Raw genomic sequence first — 25,055 nt, forward strand, 5'->3', positions numbered from 1 at the left:
AGTCCTACCAAGACACTAAAGCTGTGCTTAGTAGCAAGACTTTTACACTGCTTCAGTTTTTTTTAATGAAATTAAAAATTCATTTCTTCCTGGCCACATTTGCAGTGTCCGTGACCCTTATGTGCCCAGTGTTTATGATACTGAAGAGGCGAGGACAAGGACAAACGTCCTGTATTGTAAGTATTACGGTACTTAACTTGTCCTGGCCTCCGAACGGGGAAATCGGATGTCGCCTGTCTCTGTATCTAAGGCTAGGCAGGCTAGGCGAGGTTTCACACTCACATTTAGGGAATGCCAGTTCTGTGCGGTTTCTGTATTAATGCCCAGCAAGCTGCTCCATTTCTAGATCTATCTGTACCTTAAAGAAATAGTTGCACATGCGACTTTTTGAGGTTATCACTTACTTTGCAGCTTTCGTTGGTCAACCAAGCAAAAGTGCATTTCTCATCCACACCATGTCCACAGTCTGCGGGAGGGTCCCCTTGTAGCTGCGCCATCCGAACCCCTTGGGCTTTTCCATCCCTGTGATGGAGGGAAGCAGTGAGAGGGCCCAGCACAGGTGGGAAACAACACACCACCCTTCCGCTCACAACCCACTGCCCAGAGGTGGTCACACAGCCTTCCAAAGGGGCTATGCAGCCCGCGGTTTGGGCGGAGAACAGAACAGCCTGCCACCCGCTGGCGACGTCTGACACGCTGCACCGCAGGGTGAGCGCCGGAGGGGCGGCCCATGTGGAAAGCAAGCTGCCAACCTGACGGTTGTGAAATGGTGACAGTCCTCTAAGAGTTGGGGAAGACACGGAGAAACAGGAAGCTCAGCATACAATGTGGCAATAGCTAGACTCAGAGAAGCAATGCACCGGTTTTGTTTGCGTTTGCCTGATTTCTGGTGAGATACGATACTTCCGCAAGGGTTTATTGGACATTTTAATTTTCCACGTATGAACTGCATTGTCCATTTTACCATTGAACTATTTAAGTTTTTAAAAGAAAATACAGACACAAAAATCCATAAAGAAAAAATTTTTTTCCTTTAGGTTTGGTGCTTCTGGTGCTTTATTTTAGAAACCCTCCCCTACCTTGAGGTCAAAAGATAGTCATATTATTAAATTTAATGTTAAAAATAAACTTCCATACAATAGTGAACATAATAAAATACAAGCTGTCAGTTACAGGCTTTGTAAAAATGTTTTTCAAAAAGATCTGGGTCCAATTTTTTTTATGTGAAACAATACCTAAGTCATATGAGGTTCATATCCTCAGCAAAGTCAGTTCCAGGTGAATTACTAACTCAGGTGTCCTAATACCCGTTACTGGAGAGTCTGTGTCTCCAATACTCAGGTTCCGTCCTGGGTGGCTCTCCTGCTGGGCCCGTGCTGGTGCACCGCACTGTTCATCGTGATTCTTCTTCACAGTTAGTTCTGAGGAGATGGTGTACCTTCGACAGAGGCACACACAAAATGAGAAGAGCCTTCCTAGCAGGTGGCCTAAAGCTGCAGTAATGGTCTTGGTTGTTCTTGGCTGTTGGCTATTCCCTATGCATTTTAAACCTAACGCATCAACCCCGGTCAGTCTCAATCCCTGAGAGTTCGATTGGAGAAGCATAGAGCATACAGGTGCATTTGAGGAAAAAGTGGCATCAGTGGTAACCTTGCTACCATTTAGACTGATAATTGGCTTGAAAATGTAAGAGAAATCCAGTTGTGCTGGACGATAATGTTATATATATATATATGTATATGTAAATTTTTTTGGTGGGAAGAGGTAATTAGATTTACTCACTCATTTATTTATTCTTGGAGGGACGTACTGGGGATTGAACCCAGGAGCTCATGCATGCTAAGCATGCACTCTACCACCTGAGCTATACCCTCCCCTCCAATAATGTTTTATAATGTATTCCTTTTATTTAAGGGAAAAGACCTCATTCACAATAACAATAAAAACTATAGTTTGCACAATCAATTGTAGCCGTAGAGAAAGAAGGAAAGAGTAGAATTTTAAAACCTAACAATATTGCCAAGTGCCCATTCAGTGTTTTAAAACTCAGTCGAATTCCTATACGTCAGCAATAGAAGGAGCTCTACCCAGCAGTCTGAGAGAAGTCCTGACTGATGTAACACGAGATTCAATATTAAAATCGGAGTCCTTGTATTTTCTATGTAGGCAATAGATTAGAGCTTCAAAAAAAGAAATACGGAAAGAGACAAGAAAGTTCCTTGGAGTTTCCCCCTTCCATGTAAAGCATAATTTTTGCCTTAGTTTTTTTGGAAGATAGATTTTTATCAGCTTAAGGCAATTCCCTTCTATCCATAAGTCTCTTAGATTTTTTCCATAACTAAATTTACATAACATGTTTGAGTTACTTTTTTCTTTAAAAATCCTAATGTGTATTATTACTTGAATACATTTTTCTTATGTTAAATCCTCCAGTATTCCTGGAGTAAATCTGATCTATTTATATGTGTGCACTGCTGTGTTTACAGATCTCATGGTAGAATCTTTATGTAAGTGGTAACAATTCCCTCTTCAGTACTGTCCTTATGCCACTTTTACTATCAGCAAATGGGTTGGGTCACTTTCTCTATTTCTCTATTTGATGCAAATTGTTTCAGAGACTAGAGAGCAGTTTGTTCTGAAAATGTTACACCGTCTCACCAGTAAAAACACCTTGGACAAGCATCTTTGGCAGAGAAGGAGAAACGTGGGTGGGCAGGAGAAGGTTGGACAGACTCAACACTGACTTGGCTTCTATGATGATTATACACTTTCTCGGGTTTCCCATTTCTAAGTCATTGTGCCACTCCTTTCTGTTTAATGCTGCATCCCAAGAAAAATATAAACAGTCGTCTCGTCTTTGTGATGTTTACATGCAACTAGGATGGTGCATCTTGTTTTATGGGACACACAAATCCACGTGCCACTGTGTGCAGAAACTGCATCCCCTGTTTACTGAATGAACAGAGGTTGTAAAGTCAATCACTTGAGAAGGTGTGCATTAAATTGTTCTAAAAATAAGATTTCTTTCAGGTCTTGAATGGAGCCATAAAACCTCGAAAAGCAAGGTTTTCCTCATCCCAACCATGTTTGAAGACATGCCTTAATACGAGTCAAGAACAGAGCTAGAAAGTAAATGGCGTTGGTCAGAGAATAAACCTTCACCGAGTTGTAGAGGACGGTCACTGTGCCGCTACTGTTAAAGCTTTCACGTCTTCAGGTGTTTCTCTGGGTCCCGGGGCCTAACATTATCTGGGCTCCACCCACGGGCAGCACTGACTCGCCTCATCTAGACTGCATCAGGCACATGCGCACCTTCGGGGGACCGAGGGTCCCAGACAGCCCACCGTACGAAGCGTTGTCTGATAGCAACACCAAGCCCCTCCTAGTCGGCATCATCTGATAACAAACTCGAATTTGTAGTGGTTTAAATTCAGCACAGATCTCTGACTCCTCGTGTGAAGTCCCCTGCAGGCTGGACAGCATTCCTGCTAACCTTATCTTGGGGGCCGCGTGTTTCAGAGGGCAGAGTACAAAGCAGAGGAGAGAGGGGTGAAGGAGGAGAGAGGGCTGGCTCTGAATTGCTTCAGCTAGGAGGTGGCACATGCCATGTCCTCAGTAGACCATTGGCTGAAATTAGTTCAACAGCTTCAACTGACTGCAAGGGAGATCAGGAAATGTAGGGGAGCACATGGAATACTTGGTAAGGAGCAACTTGCCACAATAACTGTGTGACTTTCAGCAAGTAACTCAACCTCTCTGTGCCTCAATGCCTATAGTATTAGCCCCGATTTTACAGCCAAAACTGACATATTGTTAATCTTGCAAGATTATTATGAGAATTCAGGCACCCAGCGTGGTGTCTCAGCTATAAGTGTTTAATTCAGTAACTATTTATTTACTAATTATTAAACATCTTTCCTTGGGCAGACACACATGATCATGACATCACAGTGACTATCATAGCAAGACCCTTGCCCTCACATTGCCAGTAACTTCCTACTCAAACTGTGGTCCTTGGACCAGTAGCATCTGCGCCACCTGACATCTTGTAAGGGCTACGGAATCTCTGGTACCATCCTTGACTTCCTGAATCAGAATCTGCAGGTCCCTGGGTGACTTGTGCAGATGACAGTTTGAGAAGCACTGGCCGAGAACTCGGCTCCTTTATTTCTCCCCTCATCTGGCTAATTCTTTGTTTCCTTTTCCAAGAACACCTGCTCGGACACTCTCATCAGCCCCACCCCATCTCGAGGTTAGGGATTAGGCGTTGCCATGGCATTGCTAGTGCTCCTAGAGAATGAAAGGGGAAAAGTACTCATAGTCCAGCAGGGGAGAGGCACACTCTGTGTTATCAGAGAAAGCAGCATATGCAGGGCCATGGGCTATAATTAATGTTAATATGAACCAGGGGTGATGGGCAGGGAGGGGCCAGCAGGATGGAAGACTGCGGGAATTAAAGGAGAGTCTCCTTAGGCTGGACACGCTGGGCCCTGAGTCACACAGAGAAACCCAGGTTGCAAAGCAGTGACCCAAGATGCTGTTGTGGCCCGATGGGTGAAGGGCTTGCTCTGGACTCCCCTCCTGAAAGCTGGCCGGGCCACCTGCCCACCGCACTGTCCTTCTATGGCTGGTTTACAGGGCAGCTGGGACTGAGGGCCTCGTGCAGAGTGAGCTTGTGATTTAAATTCTCTAGTTTGGTTTTCTGTGTGTACGAATCACAAAGGATCTCGCTAAAATACGGATTCTGATTCAGTGTGTCTAACGAGGCAGGTGCTGCTGTCGCAGGGACCACGCTCAGAGATCCTAAAGTTCTCTTTAATGAAAACAGAATGAAGCACAGCATTCGGGTAAAGCAGTTTAGAGTCTTGCTACTCAGACCTTCTTACTGATTCTGTGAACTGAGACAGAAAGCAATTGTCTGTCTAACTTTGCAGTTTTCCCATTTTGAGCCCAATAGACTCAGCCATAAATTCCTGAATTTTGTCTCAGAAAGCTAAAGGACAAATAGGGAACTTGACTGTGGAGTAGCCAGCCCCCTGGCATCTCAGCAACTCAGGCAAGGCTGATCCAAAGGTACCTGCACCTCACTCCTCCAAAGCCCTCCCCTCCACTGTCATCCCTGAGGATTTTGGTCCTGGAGGCTCCTAATAAGGCAATTTGAAGCATGGACGGGTATCACCTAGGGAGTTTGAATAACACTTTATAAGGAACTCCTGGGACCAGCCATTGTGTGGGTGGGCTGTTCCTGGACGGGCCCAGGCTCATCCACCGCTTTTAAAAACCACGAGGGAGCCTGGCAGATGCTTTGGGGCCAAGCAGAGGCACTAAAGTAGACATCCCCCACCTCAGAACCGCCCTCCTTGTCACTGTGGCTGTTGGTTTTGATCTGTCTCCAAACTTTTTTGAAGAAGAAAAGCAATTCGACCCCTTGAAAAACTAGTTTAGCCTTTACCCTTTGTTTTAGAAATCAGAAACCAGGCATTTCTTCCAGTTTCAATATCATACCTAAAAGCCCCTGTATTTCTTCCAGGATCCACAGCGTTCGAACCCCTGTCCTTTAAAGGGATGCCTATTTAGAGGGAAAAGAGGCTGCTTCTTTCCAGTCTTTCTTCACTTGGGTAGAATTTTTACTAAGAAATCCAAATTGTGGTTTGGAACTCAGAGGTTTCTCAAATAAAACAAGAGAAGACCCCTGTCGGCAGCTATATTTGCTGGGCATTCACACAAGTGTTCTCTAAAACTGAAAGTCATCTGTCCGTTCCAATGCAATTAAACCTGAGATTTGAAGGAAAGCTACGAAATAATAAAAAGCTTAGCCATAGTAAATATTTTAATGGGACATGTATTTTTAAGAGTAACTGGTTTCTAGTCAAGGGAGGAGCAGGGGTATGATCGCAGGGGCAACAGCCGTGGTCACAAAAAGGAAAGTTGCTTTTAATCAGAATGCCTGCAATCTAGTGGACCCAATGTCCCCCCCCTACAAAGTAAACAATCTCCAAAGATTCTGTTCAGCCATGAAAGGTTTAAAGGGAAATGGGGGTATAATCTCAGTTACTCGTTGAGGTAGGCGGTCAGAGTTGTCGCCATTCCCCAAAGCCGGCGGGCTTGTCCTCATCAACTGCTTGAGCCTGCTCTTCTCAGACTCAGGGAGGCCTGCAGACATCAGCTTTTCTATAAACAAGAGGTGGGGGTGGTGGGGCCCAGGGTCCTGCTCAGTATCAGGACCAGCGAAAGAGAACCCCGAGGTTCTGATCCCTCTTGTCCTTACTCCTTCTTCCAAACTGCATAAGTCATTCCTTCTTCACAGGGAGGAGTGAGTGGGGGGTGGGCAGGAGGAAGACTGTCTCTGAGCACTATGCCCGTCGAAGACCCCTCCTGGCAATGCGAGGTTTCCCACTGTGCTGGGAATGTGCCTTTTGCCCCTCCACCACCCTGCTTTGTGCCCAGAGAGGCTGAACTCTCTGGACATAAATAACTGGGCTTCCTTTGACATAGGAAAAAATGGGGCACAAGAGGAAGGCCGTGTCCCAGGTCTTGGGGGAGTCCCTGGGATGCGCCCCACCAAGTGATGGTCCTTGGCTTCCCTCAGGAAAGAATTCGAGGGCAAGCCATAGCTGAGTAAAAGGAGATTTATTCGGAGGAGATGCACGCTCCATAGACAGAGTGCGGGCCGTCTCAGAAGGCCGGAGAGAGCGACCACGAGGCGTGGGGTTGTTAGTTTTTCATGGGCTTGGTCATTTCATATGCTAATAAGTAGGAGGATTATTCCAACTACTTTGGGGAAGGGGTGAGGATTCCCAGGAATTGGGCCACTGCCTTCTCTCTGACCTTTCATAGTCAGCCTGGGAACTGTCGTGGCGCCTGTGGGAGGGCCACTTCGCAGCTAATGTATTATAATGAGTGAATAATGAAGCTCAAGGTCTACTGGGAGTCAAATCTCCCGCCATATTGGGCCTCAAGGTCTATTGGGCGTTGAACTCTCCGCCATCTTGGTGCTAACTGTTGTGTCATTCCTTAAACGGTCGTGCCCTGCCCCCTTCCTTCCTGTCTCACCTTACCCTCTGGCTCCCACTGGGTTGCAGGATAAAGAGGTCAGGGTATGTGTGTTCCTCTAGCTCCTTCATTGCCAAGTCCCCTTTTAGACATGGTTCTCTGCCTAAGGCCACGGCCAAGGGCAGAACTGGTTTTGCAGCGTAGAAGTTGTGAATGAGAAATATTGCCACCGTATCAGGAAACAAAGGACATTGCAGACAGCAGCCACCAGCCACTACCGCAGCCCCCAACGGTGAGTTGGGGAGAACTCAGGACGGAGACAAGCAGGCCGCCTGCTGCCAAGCACTCGGCCACTGCAGCCACTCCCAACGGCGGCCCCAGAGGGGACTCGGGATGGGAAAGAACAGGACACCGGCCCCAGAGAGCTGAGGTGCACATCAAAGGGACGATTTCAGTGAGCCCAGAGCTCTTCCATCTTCCCTTCCACAGAAGAGCACTAAATTCCTTAACCTGAGACATCTCGTTTTGTTTAATTAGCAGTAACCTTTCGATGTTCCAACTACCTGGTCTTTGTTGCAAAAACTCCTGTAGATCCCGCTCCCCCCTTCCCCCTTCGGAGCAGTCCCTCGGAGCTGCCTGAGAGGCCGCCTCTCCGGCTTGAAGTCCTCAGAAAACCTGCTGAATAAAACATAATTCTCCACGAGTGGCCTGGCTGATGTAAAGGACAGCCCACCGTCACCTCTCTCAGAGAGCCCCAGTCCTCTTCCCCGCCCCCCACCTCCTCTGGTCCCAGAGGAGGAACTCAGGAAGCATGCTCCAGACACGAGGTCTGCATCACCCCCCACTACGGAGTTCTAATTCATGGGGGTTCAGGTGAGCTAACCAGGGACCCAGGGCCATGCAGCCGAGTATCCTCTTGAAGGTTTTCATTTCAAACCTCTGTGCCTTGTCAACTGGATGAGTCAGTCTCATGACCTGGGCTCATTAGTGAGACGGCATTAGTGAGACGGCATTTGTGCCCGCACGGAACTGACTCGGAGGCAATCACACCTCCCTTTTCGTTCTCCCACTGTGGCGGGTTTCTTCCCAGCTCCGGTACCAAGAGCTGTAAGACTTTTACCAAGTCCCTCCCTCGTTCTTGCTCTGCCACGAGTCCTCTGTGACATGAGGGGTGGGATACATTTGTCTCCGAGATCCTCGACACAGTTTAACTTTTTTTCTGGCCTATTTTTGCATTTCGTAATTCCATTAGCTTGTATTTTCCAAATGTGGCTCCAGAGCATGATCTGGGGTCCATTTGTCAATTCTCTTGGTATCGTGTTTGAGTTCTTGTTTAAATTTACAGGGAAAAGTGAATTTGGAAGCACTCAGGTATTTCATAATTATTATTCTTAGAGCACGAAAAGCAATGTTAAATAAAACCACTCTTTGCGTCAGTCATTCTGATGGCTCACTAGACATTTCCAGCACGTTACATTAAAAATGGTTGTTACTCTTCACTTTTCTTCCCTATCCAGGCCTAGATGCACACTGTGAATCTCCGGCCACACGAGGACTGAGCACTGAGCCACGGCCTGGACCAGGCGTGATGGGCAGTGGGCAGAGGGCCTCTGCAGGAGGGGCCGAGGCTGCTGACAAATTGTGATGGCAGAAGCTGGTGATTCATTTAGTCATTCAACAAACAGTTTTCCTCCAATGTTTCCCCAAAGATGATTCCTTTGCTATCATTTTTTTTTTTTTTTTGAGAGTCCTTAGGGGCAGATACTGATGTACACACCTGTGCAAGGCTCAAGAGAAGGCAGTGTGAGAATGCACCGCCAGGGAAGCTGCAGAAAGGGGACCGGCCAAAGGACATGGAGAAAGAGAAGCCACCTCTTCATATCTCTGTTTGAGTGGAGGGATGTGGAAACAGTTTTCCTCAGAAATGAGCAGGAAGGGCTGAGATGTTTCCAAGGTTGGGCACAAATTTTAACAAAGGGTAGTTTGTAGAGAACATTCCAGGCCGAAGGAACAGCACGGAAAATGCCCCGTGGTGGGAAAGTGATTATATGTTTGACAAACAGGCTCTGTGGGGTGGATTTATTCTGTCAACAAGGACTTTCTGTGGCTCAACGTTGTCTTAAAGCACGTGTGTTTATTTCCAGATCTTCGCGACGGATCATTTGAGATGAGAATGCCTGATGCAATAAAGACACTGATGCTGAAGTCCGCCTCACACTAGCGGCCGGCTCGGCTGCCGGGAAGCAATGGAAATCCTCTCCGGAGTCGTCCAGCACTCGATGCAGCTTCACTGCCATGTGGCTGGACAGATGGTAACATTCCGTAGAGAAATCTCCTTCCTTCGCTGGTAGAACACAAGATATTTTTCCTTGCCGTTCTCTCCAGATGAAAATGCATATTGGGGGAAATATAGCTCAAAAACAAAACCAAATAGTTAGGCTCTTAGAGAAAGTTGTCAGGAGATAGAGTTCAGTTAGGGTGGTCTAACCTCCAGGCTTTGCTTCTCAGGTGCCCCTGTGAGCCACGGACTCCAGAGCACGTGTGAGCATGAGGAGAAAGAGGAGTTTGAGAAAGTGGGCTCGGTACACGAACGCCATTATTTCAATTTTATGGGTCACAATCTGCATCGGGTGAAAGATGGAGGAATTAAGAATTCACCTTAACAAGAATCTGCATGTCCTGTAAGTCTGTCTGAAAGCCCTTTTTATTTACCCGAGTCCCAATCTTCTAAAGACAGTGAATCCCAGGGAAATTCCTCTGTGAGCTGGGCAGGGCAACAACTGCGAAGTTGGAAATGGGAGCCAATGGGACACAAACTGCTTTACATAGAAAGGGCTCTGGTGAGACCCAGGGAAGGTGGGAGGATTGGAGGAGGGGAGGCGGGGAGGGCTTGATGTGAAGGAAGAGAGAGGGTGGCTGATATTGGGAGAGAATTTGAAGAGAAGGAAGAGAAAGACTTAAAAAGGTGTTTGTGTGAAGACCGTCTTGTTACTTAGACTGTAAACATCTTTCCTCTTTGAAACAAAAACATCTGGTAAAATATCAGTTCTTTCTCAAGCAGTCTGGAGTTGAGGTAGTCCCTGCAAGGCAATGAAGTACTGAGTTTTGCTTTAAAGAAGCAGTAAGGCCAAAAGAGGCTTCTCATAAGGACAAGAAATTATTTTTCACCCTCCCATCATGGGCTGAATTACCAGCTGGTCTCAGTTGGGATAAAGAATCATCCTGGATAAAGAAGCTCTGGTATATTTATACAACGGAATACTCCTCAGCCATAAAAAGAATAAAATAACGCCATTTGCAGCAACATGGATGAACCTGGAGATCATCATTCTAAGTGAAGTAAGTCAGACAGGGAAATAAACATACTATATGGTATCACTTATATGTGGCATCAAAACAAAAGGGTACAAATGAACTTATTTACAAAACAGAAACAGACTCACAGACAGAAAACAAACTTATGGTTATCAGGAGGGAAGGGGGGTGGGAAGGGATAAGCTGGGAGTTCAAGATTTGCGCACTAACTTCCATACATAAAATAGATCAATAATTTTCTCCTGCAGAGCACAGGAAACTGTATTCTCCATCTTGCAGTAATCTATACTGAAAAGGCACATAAGTATGTATAACTGGAACTGTGTGCTGTATGACAGAAGTCGACGCAACATTGTAAACTGACTATACCTCAATTAAAAAAAAATCATCCTGGATTCTAAACTAAAGAAGTCTCAGACTCAGGTAAGATGTGCTGGCGGGGCTGCCTGTGCTTCTGCAGACGCATGGATCAGATTCAGTGACCTTTCACGCGTGACTGGTGCCTGGAGTGAACAACAAGGAAGACTGTCACTCCACCCTCTTCCTCACCACCCTCGTCAGGACATCCAGGTGAATGCAAGCAACACCCGCCCCCAGTTCCTCCCGCAGAACGTTACATTTGCAGTTAGTTTGGTTTTCATTAAAAATTAATGTAGTTCAATTATATTTTTAGATTAAGTGTTTTCCTTCATTCAAACAACTTAAATTTTTTATTTATACTTTTTTAAAAATTTCCATTTACTTTTATAATGGATATTTATAAACTTTATTGGAAAATATGTGAACGTTCTTTTTATTTTTTACATTGATTTTAATATGTTTCGGTCATTTCAGTCAACAGATTACAAAGTATGTGAAAATCATGATTATAAAAGCATGACTAATGACTTCACTGAGTTGAAAGTGAGCTAAATAGAGAGTTTGAAATGCTAATTAATTTATAAGTCATGTCTATGTTTATTTCATTACGCATCTAAACACTGCCAGCCCGTTGGCAGAAATGTAGACGTGCATAGTTAAATTTGGTCATCTTTGGTATTTTGCTGGCATTCAGTCATATAAAGCCATGACTTTTCACAGATTTTAAATTCTCTTATCATGAAGTTATACTTGTCAGGTAGGAGGAGAGACCACATCGAGTTAACACATGATTGAGAAAATACCTTTTAAATACTTGCACATGTGTATCTGAGCCTTCATTTGGCTTTTGTACAGGGACTTGCTAAAACTGGGGCAGTCCTGTTCCCCCGAATCTGACCCGGGGCCTCCTGGGCTCTAGTGGAAATGTCAGCCCACATGGGGCCCACGCAGTGGTCAAGTTCTCTGACTAATGATTAGTTTGCTTGAACTGTAATCCCTGTTGAAGTGCTTTTGCGTCTATTCAACTTATTGCTCATTTGTAGTTGGTAAAACAAAAGTGAAAACACTCAGGCATTTAAAGGATTAAGGACAAAATTCACATCAGGTCCTTGACAATTACACGTCTGTGTGTGTTTGTGCAAGCGTTAGTTTCCCGGGGCCGCCATCACAAAGCGCCACAAACTGGGTGAGTGGCTGAGAACAACAGACATACATTCTCTCACCGCGCTGGAAGCTAAAAATCCAAAATCAGGATGTCAGCAGGGCCATTCTCTCTCCAGTCTCCAGAGAAGAATCCTTCCTGCCTCTTCTTGCTTCTGGTAGTTGCCAGAAATCTCTGGGGTTCCTTGGCTTGTAGATTCAGGGCTGTGGAGCCAGCTGGCACTCCCTGGAGTCATAAAACCCCCACGCCTGGGCTCTCAGTGTGCCTGCAGCCCCACAACTTAACCCCCACTCCCCACTGCAGGCCCACTCCTCATCCTGCATTTCTGCAGGATAAAAAAACATCTCTTGATGTGTGTTTACCCTAACAAAACCCATCACCCCAGGAAACAGCTCATCTCACAATACCCTGGGTGCCAGGTCTCACATCCTGCCCTTATCAAAGTCGTAAATTCTATTATTCAGAGAAGTCCCTGACAGGTCTTACAACCAACCTGGTACCTGCGCCCAGACTGACCATGGAGACCCCTACTCCTTGTGTTCACGGACCCCTTACCCCCCAGTAAAAGACCCTGCATGCCCCCCTTGGTGCTCGTGCAGGCACCTCTCGCCTGTGTAGCCCGCTGTTGTCTGTAGAAGCATATCTATTAAACCTGCCCTCTGTTCTTAAATCCTCATGGTCTTTGGTTCTTGGTTAATTCTTTTACCACCATGCACACTGGCCCATGACCACCGCGTTGTGCCCCACAACAATGACTACAATCTGTGCTTCAGTCTTCATTTGGCATGTGTGTCTGAGTCTGTGTCTAAATGTCCCCTCTTCTCTTAAGGACATCAGCTGTAAGGGATTCGGGGCTCACCCTAATCTAGCATGGTGCAACGTAATTTGATTGCATCTGCAGAGACCCAATTTCCAAATACGTTCTCATTGAACGTATCTTCTGGGGGGACAAAATTCAACCCACCAGGCACGTGTGCACAGCATGTGTGTAGTTTCCCTGGTGTCTATTCCTGACACTGTTAGTCTGCCTTTAAAAGACACGCGCAGTGTGCGTTCCCGTGCCTCAGTGTGGCACCCCCACCCCGGCCTTCTGCCCCGGGCGTCTTGCTGCAGCTTTGTGTGAACAGCGTCAAGAGCTGCATTTTAATTTCTTGCTCAGCAGCATTTGAAAATTATCATTCCAGTTTTCTTAAAAACCTTCCTTTTCCTTAGCTTTTCCAAGTCAGTTTTTTTTTCCTCTTCCTAATTTTCATTTTCGCTTTCCAAGCTCTCCGTCAAGTGTCTCTGTCGGGGTCTCCAAGAGCACCCTCAGGCTCAGTGACACACTAGAGGAACTCACAGGGGGCAGTATGCATTTGCAATCATGGTCAAGAAGTGTTACAGTGAAGAGGTTCAAAATGAAATCAGCAAAAGGAACAGGCACATGGGGTGAAGTCCAGAGGACACCAGGCGGGAGCCCCCACCCATCTGCTCACAGCAGAGTCACATGGGACACGCTCAGTGCTTAGAGCAACAAGTCGTGACCACACACGTGAAGTGCCGTCTACCAGGGAAGCTCACACTGACTCAGAAACCAGCCTGTGATACAAATCCTGGGCACTGAGTTGATCAAATAAAGATAGCTGCTTCCTTGTGAGCAACGGAGAAATAAACTCTCTGTCCCGCCAACCACGATTATTACTAAAATCGAAGGTCTTATGCCCTGGTTTAGCCCAAAGCCTTGATCTTGGCTCCTCACTCATTTTATCTCCAGCCACCAGAATTTGTGTCTCAAGAGTTCCAGTGGATCAAGGTATTAGCGTCATTCACTGACCTTCCTAAAACCCTTTGATCCACTCCCACACTTGCAATCAACTGAGAGACGACACAGAGGTCAGACAGGTGGTGGAAACACGTCACCTTCCCTAGTGGCACAACTGGACTGGAGAATGTAGCTTACGTGTGTGGTCCTAATACACATCTGTGATTTTTGACATGGATGTAGGGCCCTGACACCCAATCAACGCATCCACCCCACTGGATGGATACGGTCTTTTCTTACAGGACCAGTGTGCCCTTGTCAGTGCTGCACAAGAGGACGCAGAAGGCATGCGTCCCGTGGGCAGGGTGAATCAGAAAAGAATGAGCATCACGGTGGGGACCACGCACGCTCAGGTCTTACTCTAACGCGACAGGCTCCTCTGGGCAGGGGTGAAGGTCAAAGGGAAGAGCAGGAAGGGCGCCTCACACACTTCCGGGGAAGAGAGCAGAATATCCGTCCTGCATGTGAAACTGGGAAATGGGGGTAAGGGTGTCAGGACATCCGTCTTGGGGGAAACAGAAAATCTGAAAAGGGAGCTGTCAGGGGCATTTTGGGACCGGTCTTTCTAGCTGTTGGGTGTGCCAAACTGTGTTAAGTGCCCCTGGGTACCAGCATCCTGCTAGATGTTGTATATTCCTTGTCTGATTCTCTCCTCCCGACAGCCCTTGTGGGAAATAAATACTAACCCTCACTAGGCGGGTGGCCCTGGGAAGATTACTTGACCTGCCCGAGTCCTGGTTTACTCATCTTCAAAGGAGATAGACAGACACTCATTTCCCAGCTCTCTGCTTTCCTTAGTACAAAAGCCAAGCAGCTTTCAGAGGTCATGATTCATGAAAACAAATCAAACTCACAAGCTGCCTTCCCTGCAGTCTGGTTCTAACTCAGGAGTGCCATGCGCTGCCCTCACCTAGGAAATGTGCGCCCGCCGTCCAGTCATGGAGGGTGAGGCAGGACCCGGGGAAAGGCAGAGAGGCTGCCAGGAGAGCGCTGTGCTCCCCTGTTCCCTCGCTTTTTTCGTTGTTGTGTTGTTGTTGTTGTTGTTTTTTTTTCTTTTTTCTTTTGCCAGAAAGCTTTAGAATCTTTAGCTGGGCCTAGTAAAGGTGCTGTAATAAAAGAAGAGGTTGATTCAATTTTCACAATCCGTCATTCCAAGGCCAGTGAACAACGGAGAGAAAAGAGCTGCTTTTGTTGGAAGGAAAAGGGAATGTCTGTCAAGTTAATCCCGTTCCTTCACATTCACAAGACCTGTCTCTCCCAACATGTCACCTGCCTCGCCTAACAGGATGGAAGCAGACAGGGGTAATAGCTCTAAATTATGTGTACTGGGAAAACAACTGGAAAACAGCAAGCCAAAGGATCCAGGAAAATTAAGATGTTTGTTGCTCAGTTCTCATGCTCCCTGTTGGCCTCAGGAGGAAAATAACATTTCCCTTCAACTCAGTTCAAACGATGTTAGGAGCTGGAGATGCAAAGGCAAAGACAGCATCTCAGCCCTAAAGAATCTCAGAGGAGGGAGCGAGTCAGGAGGCAGCTTGGGAAAAGCAAAGAAGGACGTGGTCCCAGGTGATTCAGGCAGCCTCTCCCCCACCGCCCAGCCCAGGAAGCTTGGAGGGCCTTCTGAAAGCTCTGTCTGAGCTGAGTCAGCGGTTGAGTAGGTGTGAGCCAAGTGAAGGGAGTAGTAAGCCAGACTCAGCTGAGAAGGAATTCTAGACAGAGGAAATCACCTCTAACACCTGCCAACTCTGTTGCCTTCCAGTGCTGTGCTATGCTTTCCATGAAATCCCTGAACTCTGTGATACGGTGATTTATAATAAGAAAAATATATTTGGTCTTCATCCTCACTTCTGGCACAGAGCTCCTAAAACTCTTGCAATTGCCTAAGTGATGAAAGCAATTAAGGTGTCTTCTGTTATGTTGAAGAGGTGACTTTTGGAACACACACCTAAGGATGGGGCTGGCTGCCAGTGTAGACACCCAGGTGACTTTCAGTCTCACCCTAACCACCCCCAACCTCTGGGGAGCAGAAGGGACTGAAGATCGAGTCCAATCATCAATTGCCAATGGCCAATGATTTAACCAATCGTGCATAGGTAATGAAGCTTCCATTGAAGGGACTGGGCGCAGAGGGCTTCCGGGCTGGTGAACATGTGGAGGTACTGGCAGAATGGCACGCCTGGGGAAGACATGGAAGCTCTGTGCCTTTTCCTCATACCTTGCCCGATGCATCTCTTCCATTTGGCTGTTTCTAGGTTATATCCTTTCATAATAAACCAGTAATCCACTAAGTAACATGTTTCTCTGAGTTCTGTGAGTTGCTCTAGCAAATTAATTGAACCCAAGGAAGAGGCTGTGAGAAGTTCCAAACAATAGGTGGTTGGTCAGAAGCACAGGTGACAACCTGGGCTTGTGACTAGTGTCTGAGGTGGGATGGGGGTGGGCGGCAGTCTTTTAGGACCAAGCCCTTCACCTGTGAATCTGATGCTACCTCAGGGTGGAAAGTGCAAGAATTGAGTTGAATTTTAGGATATCCAGCTGGACAATATTCTCTGGACAATAGATGCTGGTGTGGAAACACCTCCCCCCCCACCCCCGGCACCACCACCAGTACCACACACACATGTTGGAATCAGGTTCAGAACCTTTAAATTCTCATGGCAACACGCCCATGAAGCAGCTACTATCAGCACCCCTACTTTTCCAAATGAGATACTAAACTCTATGCAAATATGGAGGAAATCTATCAACACACAGTGGCTTGATGTCTTGGACTTCTTTGCCTCAAAACTGTGCTCATGGAATGTATTCTTTAGGATTTCTAGATTTAGCAAATAAAAATATAGATGCCCTGTTAATTTTTTTAGTATAAATATATCCTATACACTCTGAAACATGTACAAAAAAGTAGCATATTGTCTGAAATCAAATTTAACTGGACATCATGTGTTTTTGGGGGTAACCCTACCTTAGCTACCCAAGTAGGTATATCATTAAAGGTCACTTCATGCTTTTCCTACTGAACACGGCCATGAAACTGATAGGGGACTAATATCCAAAATATATAAGAAACTCATACGGTTCAACAAGAGCTAAACCCAATTGAAAATGGGCAGAGGAACTGAATAGACTTTTTTTCAAAGAAAACATACAGATGGTCGACAGGTACATGAAAAGGTGCTCAACATCACTAATTATCAGGGACATGCAAATCGAAACCACAATGAGATATCACGTCTCCGATGACTAGCACCAAAAAGACAAGAGAGAACTACGGGCAAAAAGGCGGAGCAAAAGGAACCCTAGCAGGCTGCTGGTGGGAATGTAAATTGGTGCAGCCACTGTGGAAAACAGTATGGAGGTTCTTCAAAAAATTAAAAGTAGATCTACCATATGATCCAGCAATTCCTCTTCTAAGTACATATCCAACAGCAATGAAATCATCAACTCAAAGAGGTGTCTACCTCCCAGGTTTATTGCAGCATTATTGGCAATAGCTAAGATATGGAAACAACCCATGTCCATCAACACATGAATGGATAAAGAAAACGTAGAGGGCGTGTATGTGGGTACATACATAGAATAGAATAGTATTCAGCCATAAAAAGGAGGAAACCCTGTTATTTGCAACAACATGGATAAACCTGGACAACACTGTTAAGAGAAATAAGGAAGAACACTGTAGACTGTAGAGTACTGTATACCGTAGAGCACTGTAGGCTGAAAATCTTCTAGTAAAGTAAATTTTAAGAGTTCTCACCACACACAGAAAAAAAGTACCTATGTGAGGTGATGGCCGTGTTAACTTGATTGTGTTCATCATTTCACAGTATGTATGTATATTAAATCATCGTGTTGTACACCTTAAAAATATTATACAACTTAAGTACGTACAACTTATTTGTCAATCATACCTCAAAGCTGGGAAAAAGTATTTTAAGATTAAGTGAGTTAATACACGTAACACACGTAGATCAGCGCTGGGTGCTTGGTAAACTCTCGATAAGGGTAGTCATTTCTATTGTTTTCTCTTTGTTTACATCCTGCCTAGTCGGGAGGACTCCTGTCATTTAACTCCTTTCATTTGTGGGAGAATGGGGCTAACATGGAGTTGAACCCAAAGGTGCTGGTGAATTTTTAATTAACTTCCTATATTTCTTTCTAGTCTAAGTGGGGAAAAAAAAACACAGCTAATATTCATTACATACTTGTCGTGACTGATGTTGCACTTAAAACAGTACATGGGTCGCTGGGAGGATTAGAGGCTGGAATCGTTGTCCAGTTTTATACCTGAGGGGACCCAACCTCAGCATCCAGCCAGGCAATGGCCACGCTCAGGGGTGCCCCAGCCCTGTCCCTGAGTCCGAGCTCCTCACTAGACTCCGGCCTTCCCAGGGCTCCACCCGTCCCCCCAGGCCACCCCTCCCTTTCACCTCGAGGCTCATTCAAGTGCTACCTGTAAAGGTTCATCCTACCCTTTCAAGTTAGTTGCAGTGGCCTGTGCGAGGCTGTTCCGACCTCTCTTTTGATATCCTGAGTCTTTTTTCATTTGTAAAATGAGGTTAAGGAGACAAACATTAAAAGACAATGGCTCTCTTATTTTAAAGGACCTTCCTTTTGGGAATTCAATCCCTGTTATTTCCTACAATTACACACCAGATGGCAGTGCTCAGTTAGTCAAAAGAAAAATCCTAGGCTCTGGATTTGCTGTAGAGGGTAAAGGAATTTAACTCTAAATTGCTCTCAGAGCTTCTTGGAGGTACTTTGTAAACTGCCAACAATTGTAAGTGGTGCCACTATATTCTGGTCATAGTTTGACGTTCACGTATGTGAACTTGTTGCCCGAAAACTGTTTTCGCTTCTTGGTGGGTTCGAGCCATAAATCAGAAGCCAAAGATGAGAAGGAAACATTCCTTACTTGCAGCAAGTAAGGGGAACACCAGGGATCTTTTCCAAACCAGTGTCTTCCAGGACAGCAAAATCGGGGAAGATTTAAGCTAAGGGAACATTCATATTCATGGAGGGGCTTGCGTGGTGTATGCATATTCATGAAGGGACTGGAGCAGAGATACAGGCAGCATAGAACTGGGGCAAAGGCTGACAGAGCCCAAGCTTCAGTTGAAACCACTAGGGTCAAAAAAGGTCAGCATCATCACCCCTCAGGCTCTAGCTGACCGGAGGTTGAGTCCTGGGGGTGGAGGGTGGGGTTAAAACCTGGAAGACGGCTCAGCAAAGCGCCTCAGGCTCCTGTGTCCCACTGAGCACAGCCGAGCCTCTCCAGCTGATTGATTACCTTCCAGTGTTCTTCCTCTTCCTGACGACAGCTTATTTTTTTCCCTTAAGATCTTTATTGCTGAGACCCGTTCAAGGGCAGGCGCTGTGGCCAGGCTTAGCTCACGACAAGGCTTGGGCCTACAACGGCTTCTCTTACGTCAAAAAGCTGTAAGTGATTCTTTTCCTACGGGGACCCCCTACCCTATCGGCTCCCAAACTGAAGGAAAATTACAGGTAGTCTTTTTTTTCTTTCAATCTTCTTCTCAAAGGAAGTCTTGGCCCATTGGCCCACATCCCTGCCCCACCTTCCTCCACCTCCACTCTGTTCAGGAGTTATTTTTGAGAGTCATGGTTCCCTTTATGAAATGGATTCTATTTTAATTTATCTATTGGCTATTGGCCTTTTAGCTTTTTTTTTTCTTTTTTAAATTGTTCCTCTGGGAATTACAATATCCATCCCTGACTTCACACTCTATGTCGAATGTACCACTTCACAAAATGTGTAAAAATCTTGTAAATCTTGTCTATTTACCCACCACCATTTTTCTATATCATATGTATTCCATAAACATATAACCCTCATAAGAAAATTAGTTTCTTTAAAACACATAGAACTGTTTAAACCAAAAATGAAGAGGAAAAATAGCCTTAAATATTTACCTACAGATTCACCACTTCCAGTGACGGGCTTTATTCCTTCCTGAAGACTCGAGTTCTCCTTCGTACTTTTTCTCTTCAACCTGAAGAACTGACTTTAGCCTTTCCACACAACAGGAAATGACAGACGACAAATTCTCTGCATTTTCTTTCATCTGCTAATGTCTTATTTCACTTTCGTCCCTGAAGGACAATTTTGCTCAATACAGAATTCTAGGTCGAAAGCTGTTTCTTCAAGCAATTTGAGATATCCCCCCTTGTCTTTTAGTTTCTATAGTTTCTGAGAAGTCGGTGACAATCTTAATCATTGTCCCCTGTATTATACCTTTTTCTCTGTACGTTTGCAAAACTCTTTTCATCTTTGGGGCTCAGTAGTCTAAGATGTGTGCAGCCAAGGGTTTCATGTGTTCATTCCATTTAGGATTTGCTGAACTTCCTAGATCTGCACATTTATGTCTTTACCCTACTTTGAAAAAGTTTGACTATCATTTCTTCACTTCACTTATTTCTCCACATATGTCTGTCCAGTTTTCTCTCTCCTTTGCTTCTAGGATTAGAACGACCTGCCTTGTGGGCACATTTGGTATTGTCCCACCATCTCATAAGGGTCTCCAATAGTTTCTATTTTTCAAGTTATGTAACTACAGTTGCTCTTAGACTCTAAGTCACTCACTCTAGTGGCTTACACTAAGTTTTCTATTGTCTGGAGGCTTTACAATGGATTTGGTTCAAAGGGAAAAACCTTGACTCCTTGACCCCAGCTCATTATTCTGCTGACAATAACCATCTCCACAGACCTCAGTGACTGATCTCAGAAGAAAATCAAACTAAACCAACCAAAACAAAATCAATACATGCCAGCAGCTATTCACAAACTCACAGGTTCATTCTCAAGGAGACCACAATCGTGATTGTGGCAGTTTCCAAATTACCAGTCCTCTCAGATGCTCCCCCTCCACTGGGTCGTGAAGGGAGAAATTTGGATTCAGTAAACTCGAGCATGCTCACCTTCCCTTAATTTAAATGGTGTCTTTACCTAAATCAGTTTCTGCTTTGGTAACCCAGGGGAAATCCCTCTCTTATAAAGTCTGTCCTCTTCCTGCAACTCTTCAAAAGAGAACTAGAAGGGCAGAATGCAGCTTCCACAAAGCCCTGGTGATGCGGGTAAGAGACACAAGGTCTTCATACTTTTCATCGTATCCTCAGGGTTTTCTCTTCACATCCTCAATACGAGGGGGTGCACCAGGGCTGCAGCCTGGCCTGACGACCTCCGCGGAATGACTGGTTGCATTAGAATTCCCCAGAGAAGAACCAGTAGAATATATATATAGATTGATTGGTTGATTGATTGATTTCACTATAGGAACTGGTTCACATGAATTCAGAGGACAAGAGGTCCCACAACCTGCCACCTGCAAGCTACAGAATGAAGAAAGCCAGTGGTGTGATTCAGAGTCGGAAGGCCTGAGATCCAGGAGCACCGATGTCCAAGGGCAGGAAGAGATGAATGCCCTTCCTCTGCTTTCTCATTCTATTCAAGCCCTCAGTGGATTGGGAGATATTCCCCTGCATTGCTGAAGGTGATTTTTTTTTAACTCAGCCTACTCATTCAAATGCTAATCTCATCCAGAAACACCCTCAGAGACACACCCAGAAATACTGTTTCACCGGACACATGGGCATTGCTTAGCCCAGTCAAGTTGACACCAAAAACTAAGCATCGCACTGCACCTGTCTGGGTTGTTGGTAGACTTGATGCTAGAATGTGTGGTCCCAGGAATTTCCCTTTTGTTTAAGGCCCTTCTTACCAGCAACACTTCACTTCCTATCAAGCCTTACTCAGTCGGCTTTCCCTCCCAGCACATCTGTGCGCCATCAGAGAAAATGCTCTTTCCATGACTGGGAGCTGCTAAGGTCATCAATTTGCTACATCTGTCTAGCCGTCATTCCTGATTATACTGGAATTGGCTGCATGAGGTGCGTCTCCTAGGGCTCACAATCCTTGTAGAACTCTCATGGAAGTGGTCTCTTCCAGTAGTGTGTCTTGCTGGTCCCTGATCAACCCGGCCCAGTCATTTCTCACTGCTCATGGGTCCATGGAAAGCCTTACTTCAGGCCACTTCTTTCTCCACATGAAGTCATTGGCCAGGCGCAGCCTGATCCCTGTCCGCTTTCTGTCAAGGGCCACCTCCAGGCAAGGCTGTGGCGCCCAGCAGTTTCATTTCCCACTCGCACCCACATTCCATGCCGACTTCATCAAGCCGGAGCTTTTCTTCCTCTATTAGCAAGTCTTGGCGAACTCCCCAAAATCAGGTCAACCATGTAAGCTAAGAGCGCTTACCTGTGCCCTCTGGACCTGCTCAGCCCCAACCTCATGTGCGTCATTTTGTGGTCGGACTGCCCAACCTTATGACTTTGTGGGTCTGACAGTGCACACCATGGGCAATTCTGACCATGTGACTGGGGTTAACGAGACTCTTGCCCCTTCTTCTTGAGAATTTGATTAAATCTCTAGCTCTGAGAGCCTAGTAAGGTGGTAAATTTCAACAATGTTACTAGGCAAACTTGCTTATGGTAAAAATGACCCTGGTAGGTAAACCAAATCTGGACTTTGAGGAACTATAAACTCTTGATGGGGATACCATAGTTTGAGTTTCCCTGCATGCAGCGACTCTTGTAACCAGCACAGGGGATCCTGGAAACTACACCAGTGGTGGTATTACAAAAGATATGGGCTCCTCTGTGGAAAGAGGCTTTTAAGTCAGAGCAGTTCTTGTTCAATGTGGATCACAGTAGCTTGAACCTGAGCTGTCTCAGGCAGCTGCATGGACTGCTCAGTGAAGTATTAGAAGGAGTCACACTGGAAAAGGAGCTCCTGATTCTGTCACGCTGGCAACTGTGGTTTCTGACCCATATCCTTCTAAGTCCATGAAAGTGTGTGAGTCTGAACATTTAGTAGAGCTCATCAAAACTCTCTGGGGCACATGGCAGGTTACGCAGTCACTTTGGGTACCATGGGGCCGCGTGCCGTGCTCAGTTGCCACCAGGGCATGGACCCAGACCCTCTCATGCTTTGGAATAACAGGCAGGCACTGAGGACGGGGCCAGGCACTCTCTGTCTGCACCTTCACAAATTCAAAGGAAACTCTCCACAGCAACAGCTAGAACAAAATGCAAGTGAGGTACAGGGGATCTGAAGTGGCCAAGAAGTTTCTGGTTCACAGAATTACAGAGGTGAGAATCAGGGGCTGAGTTAATAGCAGATTGGATAAGGAGGGCTGAGAGAAAGAGTGAGGTAGAAGATAGAGCGCAAGCAATTACAGTATAACGACGCACAGAAGTGGAAATCTAAGAGAGCCATCAGGGGACATGGGTGATGGAGTCAGAAAGTTTTAAAATGTCTGTTTGGAGTTACAGAAAGACAACTTAAACCCATGCACTTATGGTCAATTAATCTATGACAAAGGAGGCAAGAATATACAATGGAGAAAAGACAGTCTTTAATAAGTGGTGCTGGGAAAACTGGATAGCTACACGTAAAAGAATGAAATTTGAACATTCTCTAACACCAGATACAAAAATAAACTGAAAATGGATTAAAGACCTAAATGTAAGACTGGATACTATAAAACTCCTTGAGGAAAACAAAGGCCAAACACTCTTTGACATACATCTCAGCAGTATTTTCTTGAATCTGTCTCCTAGAGTAATGGAAACAAAAGTAAAAATAAACCAAAGGGACCTAAGTAAATGTAAAAGCTTTTGCATGGGAAAGGAAGCCACAAATAATATGAAAAGACAACCTACAGCATGGGAGAAAATATTTGCAAACAATGCAACCGACAAGGGACTAATTTCCAAAATACACAAATAGCTCACACAACTAAACAACAAAAAAAGGCAAACAATCCAATCAAAAATGGGCAGAAGACCTAAGTAGACATTTTTCCAAAGACATACAGGACAACAGGCACATGAAAAGATGCTCAATATTGCTTATGATTAGAGAAATGCAAATCAAAACTACAATGAGGTATCACACTTCACACTGTCAGAATGGCAGTCATTAAAAAGTTTACAAATATTAAATGCTGGGAGAGTGTGGAGTAAAAGGAACCCTTCTATAATGCTGGTGGGAATGTAAATTGGTGCAGCCACTATGGAGAACAGTATGGAGGTTCCTTAGAAAACAGAATTACCATATCATCCAGCAATTCCATCCCTGGGTATATAGCCAGAAAAAAACAAAAACACTAATTCAAAAAGACGCATGCGCTCCAATGTTCACAGCAGCACCACTTACCATAGCCAAGACATGGAAGCAACCCAAGTGCCCACTGACAGTTGACTGGATTAAGATGTGGTATCTGTATACACAATGGAATATTACTTAGCCATGAAATAGAATGGAATTTTGCCATTGCAGCAACATGGATGGACCCAGAGATTATGCTTAGCGAAGCAAATCAGAGAAAGAAATACTGTATGATATCACTTAAATGTGGAATCTAAAAAATAATACAAATGAATGTATATGCAAAAAAGAAACAGACTCACAGATATAGAAAACAAACTTGTGGTTCATAAAGGGAAGAGGGTATGGGGGAGGGACAAATTAGGGGTTTGGGACTCACATATATATGCATAAAAACATTTTATGCATAAAATAGGTAAGCAACAAGGATACATTGTATAGCACAGGAATGTGCAGCCATTATCTTGTAATAACTTATTATGGAGTAGAATCTGCAAAAATATTCAACCAGTATGCTGTATACCTGGAAATAATATTATAAATCAACTACACTTCAATTTAAAAATTATTGAAAAATTTAAACATATGCAATAGTAGAGAAAATAGTAAAACCCACATGGACCCATCATCAGACTCAGTAATTTTCAACATATGCTTAATCTTGTTTTATCTCTGTTCTCACACACTACCCACCTTTGCTGCTGGGTTATTTTAAAGTGAATTCCAGGATTATACCATTCTACCTATAAATTATATATATATATATATACACACACACATATAATATAAATATATATATATATATAAAGACCTGAAAAACAACAAGCACAAAGATACTATAACTAAAACATGTCAACAGTTCCTCAATATTGTCCAATATCTAGTCTCTTCAGCTTTTCCCAGTTGTCTCCTAAATGTCCTTTTATGGTTGGTTGGCTTGAATCAGGATCCAAGCAAGAGCCGTTCAATGTGGGTTTTGTTTTTTTGTTTTTGTTTTTGTTTTGGATGACTCTTACATCTCTTTAGTCTCTAACAGTTTCCCCCTCTTTTTTTTTTCTCCCCCTTGGAATTTATTTGTTGAAGAAGCACTGTTGTTTGACTTGTGGAAACAGAGGGAGGCGATCAGCCTCATGTACAATGAGGGAGCTTCTACATGTTTGCAGTAAGACAGATTTCCTCGAAGTGGAGCCTAAGACAGGAATTTTTGTGAAAGTGGTTTATTGAGGGGGTGCTTTCAGGAA

At 44.9% G+C, this 25,055-nt stretch overlaps 2 long non-coding RNA genes across 3 annotated transcripts in view; one reads left to right on the forward strand and one right to left on the reverse strand.

The window, feature by feature from the left end:
* Positions 1 to 1,008: 1,008 nt before the first annotated feature.
* Positions 1,009 to 25,055, reverse strand: part of LOC123613677 (uncharacterized) — a 173,202-nt gene continuing 149,155 nt past the window's right edge. The window contains exon 3 of the long non-coding RNA XR_012501588.1: positions 1,009 to 1,438. This is a non-coding gene — a long non-coding RNA (uncharacterized LOC123613677). The remainder of the gene's footprint in view (positions 1,439 to 25,055) is intronic.
* On the forward strand, positions 7,999 to 11,536 carry LOC123613676 (uncharacterized). 2 transcript variants are annotated; one of them, XR_012501583.1, is made up of 5 exons: positions 7,999 to 8,947; positions 9,138 to 9,305; positions 9,502 to 9,674; positions 10,055 to 10,332; positions 10,557 to 11,536. It is a non-coding gene; the product is annotated as an uncharacterized LOC123613676 (long non-coding RNA). The 2 variants fall into 2 exon arrangements; XR_012501581.1 differs by lacking the exon at positions 7,999 to 8,947 and having other exon boundaries at positions 9,036 to 9,305.

Source organism: Camelus bactrianus, chromosome 2, assembly GCF_048773025.1.
Source record: "Camelus bactrianus isolate YW-2024 breed Bactrian camel chromosome 2, ASM4877302v1, whole genome shotgun sequence".
NCBI classification, from domain to species: Eukaryota; Metazoa; Chordata; class Mammalia; order Artiodactyla; family Camelidae; genus Camelus; species Camelus bactrianus.